General features: G+C 34.8%; 1 protein-coding gene across 8 annotated transcripts in view; it reads right to left on the reverse strand.

Moving 5' to 3' along the window:
• Positions 1 to 13886, reverse strand: part of DENND4A (DENN domain containing 4A) — a 131537-nt gene that overhangs the window by 92846 nt on the left and 24805 nt on the right. For all 8 annotated transcript variants that reach the window (XM_035727993.1, XM_035727992.1, XM_035727994.1 and 5 more), the window contains exon 2: positions 6318 to 6396. The gene's annotated coding sequence lies outside the window, so the exon portion shown is untranslated. The remainder of the gene's footprint in view (positions 1 to 6317; positions 6397 to 13886) is intronic.

Consider the following 13886-nt stretch of genomic DNA (forward strand, 5'->3'; position numbering starts at 1 on the left):
TTAAGATTTTATTTATTTATTTGATAGAGAGAGCAAGAGAGCACAAGCAGGGGGAGGGGCAGAGGGAGAGGGAGAAGCAGGCTCTGCGCTGAGCAGGGAGCCAATGCAGGACTTGATCCCAGGACCCTGGGATCATGACCTGAGCTGAAGGCAGACGTTTCACAGACTGAGCCACCCACTGGGGTTTGTGTTTTAAAAGGCATTACAGGGACAGGAGACAAGTCTTTGGGACCACATAAGATAGGGAATTAGAACTGAGACATCTGTATAGAACCAAGAGCCTCAAAGGACTATATCCCCAGTTAAAGAGCGGATTTTAAAAATCCATCCACTGGTACAGGGAGATAACAGTTTGCCTCAATCTGGGCCCAGCTTTGGTGGGGTAAAAAGTCTCCCCTGTGAATGTATAACAACAGGCCTACTCATACTTGGATATGAGGTTTGACCTTAAGCCATATGCATAGTCCCAAGAAGCTCCAAACAGGTATTAACAATAACTGTGTTCCCAGGCTAGTGATACCCTGGGGGAAGCAAATATAAAACAGTTCTAGAAGGGAACACCCTCAACCCAGGTTCTCCACAGATAAAGCCCAGCTGAAGATGACATCCTATTCTAAAACTACAAAAACATACAAAGAAAAACCCACCCTGAGTGAGTCTCAGCAGATACAACAAACAGAGGAACTTCAAATAAAAGTAGGGCAGAGATTAGAACAATAATGCATGCTTATAACAAAATCAAAGAAAAAATACACAAAGTAGAATCCCATTATGTATCTGCAAACACTTTAATAGCAAAATCTCCTTCAGGCGTCATTTCAACCTTATTTGTTTAACGAGGAGAATACACCCTCCACAGTACTGTCATTGCTTATATAAGTTATAGGAAAAAGTTTAACATAAAACAGATATTTTCCAACATGTCTCATTAAATTTGGTTCCAATAAATGCAAAAAAGGACAAATAAATTAGGTATATATACTTATAATATATAATAAAATGTATATATAATATATATAAAATATATATTATATATAATAAAATATATATATAAAATATATATATCTTATAATAAAATATATAAAAATATGAGAGCTTCAACAGTCCTTTGATAAAGGTACCTGTTAACTTTGCTTGTTAGCCCAGGATTTCCCAAGTCTATTTGAACAGTGAACCCTATTTTCCCACTTAAAAACTAGAAAAAAACCTCAAAACATGCTTTAGAAAATGCCAGTTTAAAGTAAATAAACTTTGGGATGCCTAGGTGGCTCAGTTATGCGTCTGCCTTCAGCTCGGGTCCTGGGGTCCTGGGATGGGGTCCCGCATTGGGCTCCTTGCTCAGCAGGGAGCCTACTTCCCCCTCTGCCTGCAGCTCCCCCTGCTTGTGTTCTCTCTCTCTCTAATAAATAAAATCTTAAAAAAAAAAAACTTTGTAGACTATAAAGTAACTTTGGGCAAACAAATTTTTATGTAGTATACTTGTTTATAATACAATTATCACCATTTTCATCATAATCCCAAACTTACTGAATTTTCTTTATTGCTAACATAGTAAGTTTTCAGAATTCAAGCCACATTTTGTGCAATCTGTATCCATTGCTTAAATATACTCTAAATATTCCCACTGTTTGCTTAGAAAACAAACCTAAAGAAGGATCAAATGTTCCTACTTCTTTTATATGTATATGACTTCAATTAGCAACTGCCTTACACATAAGATTTCTGTACAAAATAAAGGGCTTAAACTTTTCAGAAATGGCCCCTAGCCTGACAGTAAAGAGAAAGTAATAAGCTGTCTCTTGAGAAGACTGTTAAATAGTCGTCACTCTCAGCTGACTACATGTAATAGGTAGGTCCTCCACAAAAAATAAGTAGTTTCACCCTATTTCTAAAAAGTAGGAGAACAAAAGCACCTTTTTTATTTATTTTTTATTATTTTTTTAAAGCACCTTTTTTTTTTTAAGATTTTATTTATTCATTCGAGACACAGAGATACAGAGAGAGAGAGAGAGAGAGAGAGAGAGAGAGAGAGAGAGAGCATGAGCAGGGGGAGAGGGAGAGGGAAAAGCAGGCTCCCTGCCCAGCCAGGAGCCGGACGTGGGGCTTGATACCAGGACTCTGGGATCATGACCTGAGCCTGAAGGCAGATGTCCAACCATCTGAGCCACCCAGGCTCCCCTAAAGCACCTTTTTTAAAAGCACTTTTGTATTTAACTTTTTTCCTTCATTTCCTTACATAGTCTTTGAAAATATTTCTTAATGGCTCCACGGTATTTTATTTTACGGACATAACATTATTGATCTATTTCTTTATTGTTGATCAGTTTTACTTCTACTTTGCTAATATTTTTAAATACCATGATGAATAATCTTGAACATAAACCTATGGCTATTATTTCTTCAGAAAAAATTTATTAAAGTAGAATTGCTAAGTCAAAAGTTAACCAAGCTTCTACATATGTTTATCTGCTTTTATGTGTGCATGAATTTGAAGCTATAAGCTCTTGATAGATACAAATCTTAAAAATACCTTGGTAAAACACTTTCCTTTCATTATAATAAAGACATTTAAATATTCTCCTTTTTCCTAGACTCTAACTTCATGTTATTTAAGTTTATTTATTTATTTTTTAAGTAACAATTATTAAATAATTACAGCCAATGTGGGGCTTGAACTCACAACTCCCAGATCAAGAGTCGCATGCTCTTCCAACTGAGCTAGTCAAGTGCCCCACTAACTTCATGTTATTTAAACTACAGCATAGTCACTATCTCATTCTATGTAGTTTTACATATTGCTATGCAGAAAGAAGGGCAAGAGAATGAGAACAGTACTATCATGAAAACATACATATATTTAATAAATGCTTTTGAAAGCTACTACTACCTTAGCCAGCTAGTTGGAAATAAACAGCTATTATACTAATAAGCCGATATTTGGGAGAAATTTGTATGAAAAATTCATTTTGTTACATCTTCCTGATTCACAGATTTTAATGATTTGATCTCATTTACAACTGACTACAGTAAATAACTAATAAAGGAGAACAAATTATTATTCCTCATCAACACATAGAAGAAAATAATCAATTTTAAAGTGGTGATAAAATCTTCTTACATTTATTGACAAAAAAATAAATTACATATCACTCCAGTTCTCTTGCCTTGATGTTGTTTTCCATTTACTCATTTCAGGGCGGAGAGTGGTTAGGAAGGTAAACAAAATGTTTTAAGGCACTGCTGACCAAATATGTAATGCCAAGAACATAGTTGGCAACATTCCAGGTGACTTCTTGCAATATCTAAATGGCCTTTAATTCACTCAGAAAATACTGAAAATGCACCTCTACTTTTTATTTTAATTCAACTGTTTTTAAAATAAGTTTGAGGTTTAGAAGCTAGGGGGAAGACATTGTTAAAAATTACAAGGCAAAGAAAATACTGAAAATCTTTACTATAGAAATGAACAACAGTATTTTCTAACAATTCCATTTAGCCAAGAGACTTATACTGGAGTGTGAAAATTATAATCCTCGTGAAAAATACTACATGTATATTAAGACAAAATGCCTTGTGTTGGCAAGAACCACCAACGATTCCTTGGAAAGAGCATTTGAGGAAAGCATTCCTCGTCACACACAAAACTTGGACTTTTAGTGTAGTACATGAGAGCAAAAACCCCTAAACAATTAGGAGGTACATAGGTAAATTTCCTTTTTTTTTCTTTTTGGATGTAAATTTCTTTGACTTCATTTAAACTGGGGGCCGTACAAAATAAGCAGTCAATCCAACAGTTCTGTAAAAATCACAGTAATATAAAACCATGACACAATTTTACTCAAGCTGGTGTAATGATAATACTGCATCATTAACCAACCACTGTTTTTTAATTCTTCTTTGTTCAATATGATTTAGATAACTTAAGGAGTTAGCTTATAAAATGTTTTTAGGCATCTTCTTAAAATTTCAGATACCTCCTTAGCTAGTATTTCACTTCAAATTACATCTATTTTCTTTGAGAATAGAAAACAAGAAGGATATGCTCTGTAGCCCTAAAATGTTTATGAGAAAGAAATTAAGAAATCGTTATAAGAAAGCTCTTGCCCATTCACGAACTAATGGAGGCTGGTTTGTTTTTCTCCCTTTCAATATCTACCCAATCAATTCAGATTCTTTTGTATTTCTTCTATCACTCCATTAGGTCAAAGTAGTTAAGCATTTTCTACCTAGGCTAACTCTAAGGACAAGAAAAGAGTAGAAAGGTAACATTTTAAAGATATATGAAAAACAAAAAATCTGAGCATAGAAGTTTTGCAAAATTATAAACTATTACTGAAATGGTAAAAGGATAAAAAGTCTTTCAAATAGAGAATGATAATAGTCACAAACTCAAGACCTATATGTTAAAATGGTCGATAACACCGATAACACAATGGACTAATCGACTATCCTTCACTCCAGTTCACGTAAATATATAGGCTAGAAGAAATTTTCTTTTTTTAAAAAGTAATTCCACAGTTAAGAATGTAATCTAGCCATCCTTTCTTACATTACTGAAACCAAACCAGAGACCCTCATTTCTCATCTTTTCTAAACTTCATCTTTCATTTTTCTTCCAACCAAGGTAACCTATCTACTATCCTACAAATTTAGTTTTGTTCTCTTCCTCTTTGACAAAACACTATTTCCTCTTTCTGGTCAATACATATTCATATTTGTTTTAAAACTTAAGTTTATTTGCATTTTCATTTAAACTTTATGAATTGTACAAAATAACAAAAAGGAAGACAAATTCAACAATTCCATTCCCAATAATAAATCTGGTTTATATTTAAGGTTTCCTAGTCTTCTTTGAGAACAGAAAACATCCTTCTAATCCCCATGCAATTACAAGATAGAATATAAATATTTGTATATTTATTTAGTAAGCATTTTCCTAAACTGCTATAATCTTCATAATTATACTAATGGCTACATAATATGCCATCAAGCAGAATTATACAATATAACCAGTAACCCATTTTTTTCATTCCCAGCTAGCACCCAAAGTATGTAAGGTGGGTGCTTAAAATAATATTTGTTAAACGAATTAATAGTTCACTTTATAACCCTCAAGTGTATGGTCTTTTTTTCTGTAATTCAGAATCAATTTTCTGAACCTCAATTACCTTAATACTATCTGGAGTTGTTGAATGTAGAAGAGACAGAGATAATAACCTAGATGATTTGAGTCTAGTAACCAATAACCAAAACCATCACAGTCTTAGGCAAAATTAGAAATTTATTGAGTGATTCATTCATCCAATGCATTTTTCATAAATACTTATTAAGATTTGACACTATTCTAGGAGCTGGTGATAGACAATACTGATGAAAGCCATAGCTTCTGCCTTCAAGGAGTTTCCTGTCTAGTTCTACTTTTCCACATCTCTGTCTACACTTTTATTCCACCTCAAGCCCTTCCAGATACCAAGTGCTGGCCTTCAACCTGCCTAGTTTCCTTATCATTCTCCCCCCAAAAGCTCCGTGCATAGATGTGATCCCTACTTTACTGTCCCTTTCTCCTATCTCCTTGAAAACTGGCACTCCTTCAGGATCAGCATTCTATGGAAATTTTGAAAAGAAAGAAATCTTATTTGTATATTATACTTAACAGTAGGGTGACCTCCTTTTAAAAAGGTTCAACCCACCCAAGGCAAATGCAACTTTTTAAAAACAAGCTTGGTTAACCCAAATTAGTGGACTATGTGGGGCAAATTTCTTCGGGGGGGGTTACTTGTCTCCTAGTCTAATTTGGAGCCAACCTCCTCTCTCAGTATCTATTTCCAAGCAAAAACCAACACAAAAAATCAAAACAAAACTATGTAATTTGAGAGCTACCTTTTGGATGATTACTAACCTTTGATTTATCATAAAAAGAAAAAAAGTTAAGCTGGGACTAACAGACATTTCCAGGGGAAAGGATTTTATTACTAATCCTAGTCTAATCCCTCATTTTATAGCCAAAGAAACCAAAACACAGAAGGCGGCTCACTTAGGATATGTAGCTAGTTAGTGGCAGACAAGGCAAGGACTCAAGTCCTTTAATCCAGTATTCTTTATACTTGAGGATGTTGCCTCTACTAATGGTCAATAATAGTAACCCAGGGCATATTTTAAGACATCTTTCAATAAGCTATATTGTGTTATTTGTTATTCATAATCATTATGTGGTGAATATATGCCAAATTCTGTATAGAGATTGGTAAATTAACTTTTCAGTGTTTAATACAGAAAACAACTAATAGAAACAAATCAAAATGAAAAAAACTACTTACACATTACTGAAGGTCTTTCTCTGAAAATGATGCCAGATCTCAATTTGTGAATTCTGCAAGCCTTAGAGTTTGAGAAATACTGTAATGGAAAGAATAAAAATTGAACTTAAAATTAATTCCAATGAAATATTTCCCCCTAAGATGCCTGTGGATACTTAAGTTCTGTTAACAATGATAATTTTCAAAGAAAATGATTGCATATATTGTTTTCATATGCTTAAGACCCAATAAGTCATTTTCAAACATCAGCTCTTCCTTAAACACCCTTCAGTTAAGAATAGCTACACACACACACACACACACACACACACACACACACACACACACACAAGCAGATAATGGGGACAATGACAGAGAGAAAATAAAATAATAAATAATGGAACAAAAGAGCAAATGTGTAAAGGAGCAAGGAGTATGAAAAAAATGCCTATTTCTGGAGCATGATATATCTCATTCCTACAGAAAAATACACACATTTAAGACAATTCAAATACAGACTCAGGCAACTTCCATTTAAATAATAAGTTTCAAAGAAGTCAAAACTTGAAAGTATTTTCCCTTTATTACAGATTTTATTACTTTAATTTAAATTTTAGGTAGTTAACATACAGTACAATTTTGTATTCTGTAGTAGAATTTAGTATTTCATCACTTACATACAACCCCCTAGTGCTCATCATAACAAGTGCCTTCCTTAATACCCATCATCCATCTGGACCATCCCCCACCCACGTCCCTTCATCAACCCTCAGTTTGTTCTCTATCATTAAGAGTCTTTTATGGCTTGTTTCTCTCTGTTCTTTTTTTCTTTTCCCCTTTTGCCTATGTTCATCTATTTTCTTTCTTAAATTCCACATGAGTGAGATCATGTGGTACTTGTCTTTCTCTGACTTATTTCACTTAGCATAATATACTTTAGCTCCATCCATGTCATTGCAAATGGCAAGATTTCATTCTTTTTGATGGCTGAGTAATATTCCATTGTATACATATACCACATCTTCTTTATCCATTCTCAGTTGATGGACATTTGGGCTCTTTCCATAGTTTGGCTACTATTGATAATGTTGCTATAAACATCAGGGTGCATGTATCCCTTTGAATCTGTAGTTTTATACTCTTTGGGTAAATACCTAGTACTGCAATAGCTGGATCATAGGGTAGTTCTATTTTTAACATTTAGAGGAACCTCTATACTGTTTTCCAGAGTGGCTGCATCAGTTTGCATTCCCACCAACAGTGCAAGGGGGTTCCCCTTTCTCTGCATCCTCACCAACACCTATTGTTCCTTGTGTTCTTAATTTTAGCCATCCTGACAGGTGTGAGATGGTATCTATTGTGGTTTTGATTTGTATTTCCCTGATGGTGAGTGATATTGAGCATCTTTTCATGTTTCTGTTAGCCATTTGTATGTCTTCTTTGGAAAAGTGTCTATTAATGTCTTCTGCCCTTTCTTAACTGGATTGTTTTCTGGGTGTTGAGTTTGATCAGTTCTTTATAGATTTTGCATACTAACCCTTTATCAGATATGTCACTTGCAAATAACTTCTCCCATTCCATAGACTGCCTTTTAGTTTTGTTGATTGTTTCCTTTGCTGTGCAGAAGCTTTTTATCTTGATGAAGTCCCAATAGTTCATTTTTTGCTTTTGTTTACCTTGCCTGTGGTGATGTGTCTAGTAACAAGTTGTTATGGCTGAGGTCAAAGAGGTTTCTGCCTGTGTTCTCCTCTATTACAGATTTTAAAATACCATTTAAATAGCATCAGTTATATCAACTCCTTAACAAGACATGGTTGGGATATCATTAAGGAACCCAGGTCTTCTGACCAAGATAAGCAATTTGTATTATGGAATTCAATATGCCATCACCATATTTTCTTAAAATTGAGTAGTTTAGTAAGTTGTAGTTATGAGTAATTTTAAATACCAAATGAAAAGATGATGCCACTGATGAAGTCTTAGAGTACAGTCAATCCAACTGTATCACATTAACTTATTTTATGTTATCTTTATAATACTGAACACACACACATGCACAAAAGTTTCAGTAAGGGTAAAAGCTTTTGCAGGAAAGCAAACTAAAACACAGTAATCACAAGCACATCAAGAGGAAGAAACCACAGCTCTAACCAACATGGAGTATCTACTGATAAGAGGGAAATAATAGCAACAGACATCAGATTTACTTAAGCTGGTGATAATTGATATGGGTGTGTTTGTGGGAAGTAGAAGAGAAAGGGGGAAAGGACCAAAATTGTTTGAGTCAAAATTTGATAAAATGTCTTAGAATGGAATGAAGGGTGAAAAGTGAATAAAAAATAACAGAAGAACAACCCTATTACATTTTGAACTGCTAAAAATGGTCAGGATGGATATATGTGTTTCCAAAACTGAGACACCACTCTACTTCAGACTCACTGAAAAATTTCAGTCAGGAAATATGGAGTGGCATATATATTTGGTGTATATATTTTTCAAATATTTCTAAAATCTTATTGCTAGAAGATAGCAAAGAGACAATGGAACATATGGGACATCAAATGAACTACCATTCTCATTACAGGACTCTCAGAAGAAGAAAGAGAGAAAGAGGCAGAAATCTTATTTGAAGAATACTGGCAAAAAACTTCCCTAATCTGGGGAAGGAAAAAACACTCAGATTCAGAAAACCTAACCAGCTCCAAATAAGAGAAAGCCAAAGAAACCCACATCAAGACACATTATAATTAAAACGTCAAAAGTTAAAGCCAAGGACAACATATTAAAAGCAAGAGGAAAACAGCTTGTTATGTAAAAAGGCATCCCCCCATTAGACTATCAGTGGATTTCTCAGCACCAACTTTGCAGGCCAGAAGGGAGTGGCATGATATTCAAAGTGCTGAAAGAAAAATACTTAGAACCAAGGATACTCTACACAGAAAAATTATCATTCAGAATTGAAGGACAGATAAAGTTTTCCAGACAAGAAAAAGCTAAAGGAGTTTATCACCACTAAACTGGCCTTAGAAAAGTTAAGGGAACTTCTTTCATTAGTAACAAAAACACATATGAAAGAGTAAGTCTCACTGGGAAATTAAATATATAGCAAAGGTAGTAGATTAATTACTTATAAAGCTAATATGAAGGTTAAAAGACAAAAGTAGTAAAAATAATTATGATTAAGATATTAAAGGATACACAAAAAGATGTGAAATGTGACATCAAAAACATAAAATGTGGAGGAGAGTATAAATATTTAGCTTTAGAATGGGATCAAACTTAAGTTGTTATCGACTTAAAATAGACTGCTAGAGATACAGGCTGTTATATGTGAGCCTCATGGTAACCACAAAGCAAAAACCTATAGTAAATACACAAAAGATAAGGAGAAAGGAATATAACCATCCACTAAAGAAGGGCATCAGAGGCACTCAGGTGGCTCAGTTGGTTAAGCACCCGACTCTTGCTTTTGGCTCAGGGGATGATCTCGGGATCGTGAGATCGAGTCCTGTGTCAGGCTCCTCACTCATTGGGGAGTCTGCTTGAGATTCTCTCTCCTTCTCCCTCTGCCCCTTCCTCCCCACCCCCAACTTCCACTCAGGCACTGTCTCTCTTTCTCTCAAATAAATAAATCCTTGAAAAAGTCATCAAACCACAAAAGAAGAGAGCAAAGAAGGAAAAGAGAGAAACTACAAAAACAGAAAACAATTAACAAAATGTCAGTAAGCACATACCCATCAAAAATTATTTTAAATGTAAATGGACTAAATTCTCCAATCAAAACACAGAGTAGCTAAATGGATTAAACAAAGACCCATCTATATGCTGCCTACAAGAGACACATTTTAGATGTAAGGGCACATACAAATTGAAAGTGAAGGGATCGGGGCGCCTGGGTGGCTCAATCAGTTGAGAGTCTGACTCTTGGCTTAGGCTCAGGTTATGATCTCAGGGTCCTGAGATCAAGCCCCAAGCACAGAGCCTGCCTGTTCCTCCCCCTCTGCTCTTCCCCTCTCCCCCACTCTCTCTCTGGAATAAATAAAAACTTAAAAAAAAAAAAAAAGAAAGTGAAGGGATGGAAAAAAAAGTGAAGAGAGGGAAAAAGATATCCCCTGAAAATGGAAACCAAAAGAAAGCTGAAATAGCTACACCTATATTAGAGAAAACAGACTTCAAAACAAAGACTATAATGGGAGACAAAGAAAGGTGTTACATAATGATAAAGGGGTCAATCCAACAAGAGGATATAACATTATTTTAAAGATTTTATTTATTTATTTGAGAGAGAGAATGCGAGCATGAGTAGGGGGAAGAGTAGAGAACAAGCAGACTCCTTGCTGAGTGCAGAGTCTGATGCGGGGATGATGGGGATCCAGGACTGAGCCGAAATCAAGAGTCAGATGCTTAGCCAACTGAGCCACCCAGGCGCCCCAGAATACACATTCTTCTCAAGTGCACATCCAACATTTTCCAAGATAGATCATAGGCTAGGCTACAAATTAATAAATTTAAGAGGATTAAAATTATATCAAGCATCTTTTCCAACCACAATGGTATGAAACCAGAAATTAATGAAATTAGGAAAACTAGAAAATTCTGTTTTGTTTTGTATTTTAATTCTACATATAAGTGAATCATATGATATTTTTCTCTGACTTCTTTAACTTAGATACTCTCAAGGTCCATCCATGTTGTCACAAATGGGAAGATTTCATTCTTTTTATAGGTGAGTAATATTCCACTGTATATATGTGTACACACACACACACACACACACACACACACCACATCTTCTTTATCCATTCATCTATTGATGGATAGTTAGGTTGCTTCCGTATCTTGGCTACTGTAAACAATGCTGTAATGAACACAGGGGTGGGTGCATATGTCTTTTTGAATTGGTGGTTTTATTTTCTGTGGATAAACATTCAGAAGTGGAATTGCTAGAATGTATGATAGTTCTATTTTTAAGTTTTGGGGGAATTCCACAGTTTTCCACAGTAGCTGTGCCAATTTACATTTCCATCAATAGTGCATAAGGAGGGTTCCCTTTTCTCCACATCATTGCCAACACATATTATTTATTGTCATTTGATAACAGCACTTCTAACAGGTATGAGGTGATCTCATTGTGTTTTTGATTTGCATTTCCCTGATGATTTAGCAATGTTGAGTATCTCTTCATGTACCTGTTTGCCATTTGTATGTCTTCTTTGGAAAAAAATGTCTATCCAGATCCTCTGCCCATTTTTTCACTGGATTGCTTGTTTTTTTTTTTTGAGTTATACAAATCCTTTATGTATTTTGGATATTAACCCCTTGTCAGATATATAATTCACAAATACTTCCTCCCATTTGGTAGGTTGCCCTTTCATTTTGTTAATCGTTTCCTTTGCTCTGCATAGCTTTTTAGTTTGATGTAGTCCCAACTTCTTTATTTTTGCTGTTGTTGCCTTCACTTCTGGTGTCAAATTCCAAAAAATCATCACCATGACCAATGTCTAGGAGGTTACTAAGTTTTCTTCAAGAAGTTTTATGGTTTCAGGTCTTATGCTTGAGTCTTTAATCTATTTTCGGTTAATTTTTGTGTATGGTGAAAGATAGTGATCCAGTTTCATTCTTTTACATGTGGCTGTCCAGCTTGCCCATCGCCATTTATTAAAGAGACTGTCCATCCCCACTGTATAGTCTTACCTCCTTTGCCATTGATTAATTAGCTATGTAAGCATAGGTTTATTTCTGGGCTCTCTCTTCTGTTCTATTGATCTATGGGTCTGTTTTTATGCCAATATCATACTGTTTTGATTACTCTACCTTTGTAATGTAGTTTGAAATCAGGAAGTGGGATTCCTCCAGCTTTGTTCTTCTTTCTCAAGATTGCTTTGGTTACTCAGAGTCTTTTGCAGTTCCACACAAATTTTAGGATTGTTCTATTTCTATGAAAAATGCCATTGGAACTTTAATAGAAATTGCATGGAATTGGTAGATTGCTCATTTTATGTTTTGAACTGCTAAAAATGGTCAGGATGGATATATGTGTTTCCAAAACTAAGACATCACTCCACTTCAGACTCACTGAAAAATTTCAGTCAGTAAATATGGAGTGGCATATATATTTGGTGTATATATTTTTCAAATATTTCTAAAATCTTATTGCTAGAAGATAGCAAAGAGACACTGGGACTTATGGGACATCAAATGAACTACCATTTGCATTATAGGACTCTCAGAAGAAGAAAGAGAGAAAGAGGCAGAAATCTTATTTGAAGAATAAGATTTGAGTACTATGGACATTTTAACAATATTAATTCTTTCAATCTATGGAATATCTTTCCATTTATTTGTGTCTTCTTCAATTTCTTTGATCATTGTCCTACAGTTTTTAGGGTGTAGGTCTTTCACCTCCTTGGTTAAATTTATTCCTAGATATTTTATTCTTTTCAATGTAATTGTAAATGGATTTGTTTTCTTAATTTCTCTGATAGTTCATTATTAGTGTATGGAAATACAACAGATTTGTTATACTGATTTTGTATCCTGCAACTTTAGGGAATTCATGCCTAGTGTGGTATGTCAATGTACTTCCTGCAACTACAGATATTATCTTTCAGCACAGACTCCTATAAATTGCTATTATTTTTAGTCAAACCTTTTATTTTCAGATAATTATAGATTCACATTCAGTTGAAAGAAATTATTAATAAAGATCTGGCACACCTTTACCCAGTTTCCCCCAATGACAACATCTTACAAAACTGTAATACAATATCACAGTCAGAATACTGCATTGATGAATTCACCTATCTTGTTTTGATTTCCCCAGTTTGACTTGTATTCGTGTGTGTTTGTGTGCATGTGGGTATATTTAGTTCTATGCATTTTTATCACACACACAGCTTCATGTACTCATCACCAAGGTCAAGATACAGAACAATTCTATCACAAGGATTCCTAAGTTGACCTTTAATAAATATGCCCACTTCCCTCCTGCTCCCCTCAACCACCATCCCTAAATCCCTATGGAGTGGTATGTTTTTACCAGAGAGTGCATATAGCCTGAGAAAGGAAAAGATAATGTCTCCAAAAGCAATACCCCCATACAAAGTAGGTGCAGAAACAAACCAAAGGAAAAAGTGTAAATATATATGGTCTGAAAAGACTTGTTGGTCACATTTACTTAGCCATCTGGAACATTATATTTGAACATAATTATACAAACATAAATGCACAGACATATGAATGCACAAAAAAGTATAAGAAGGACAGAGTGGTCATCTACTAAAGCACAATGAAGACTAATCTCCTTACTTCCAAGATAAATTTGTCTATCATGGATAAATTCTAGACTAGAATCAAGCGGACAATGTAAAACAGTGCTACAGGATAACTACAACAGGAATTCCTAGATATATAAGAACATAAAAAGGAGTCTTTTACTGTGTTCAGGGCCAACCCCACCCCTCATCCAGAAATTAGGTTGGAACTAAAGTAGCTGGTATTCCCTTGGGAATATGGATCTAGTCTGGAAAGAAGAGGAACAGACTGGAAATTATTGAGTGTTAATGTACAGATACCTCCTCTCCAGACAGA

This window comes from Zalophus californianus, chromosome 6 (genome assembly GCF_009762305.2).
Source record: "Zalophus californianus isolate mZalCal1 chromosome 6, mZalCal1.pri.v2, whole genome shotgun sequence".
In the NCBI taxonomy this organism is placed as follows: domain Eukaryota; kingdom Metazoa; phylum Chordata; class Mammalia; order Carnivora; family Otariidae; genus Zalophus; species Zalophus californianus.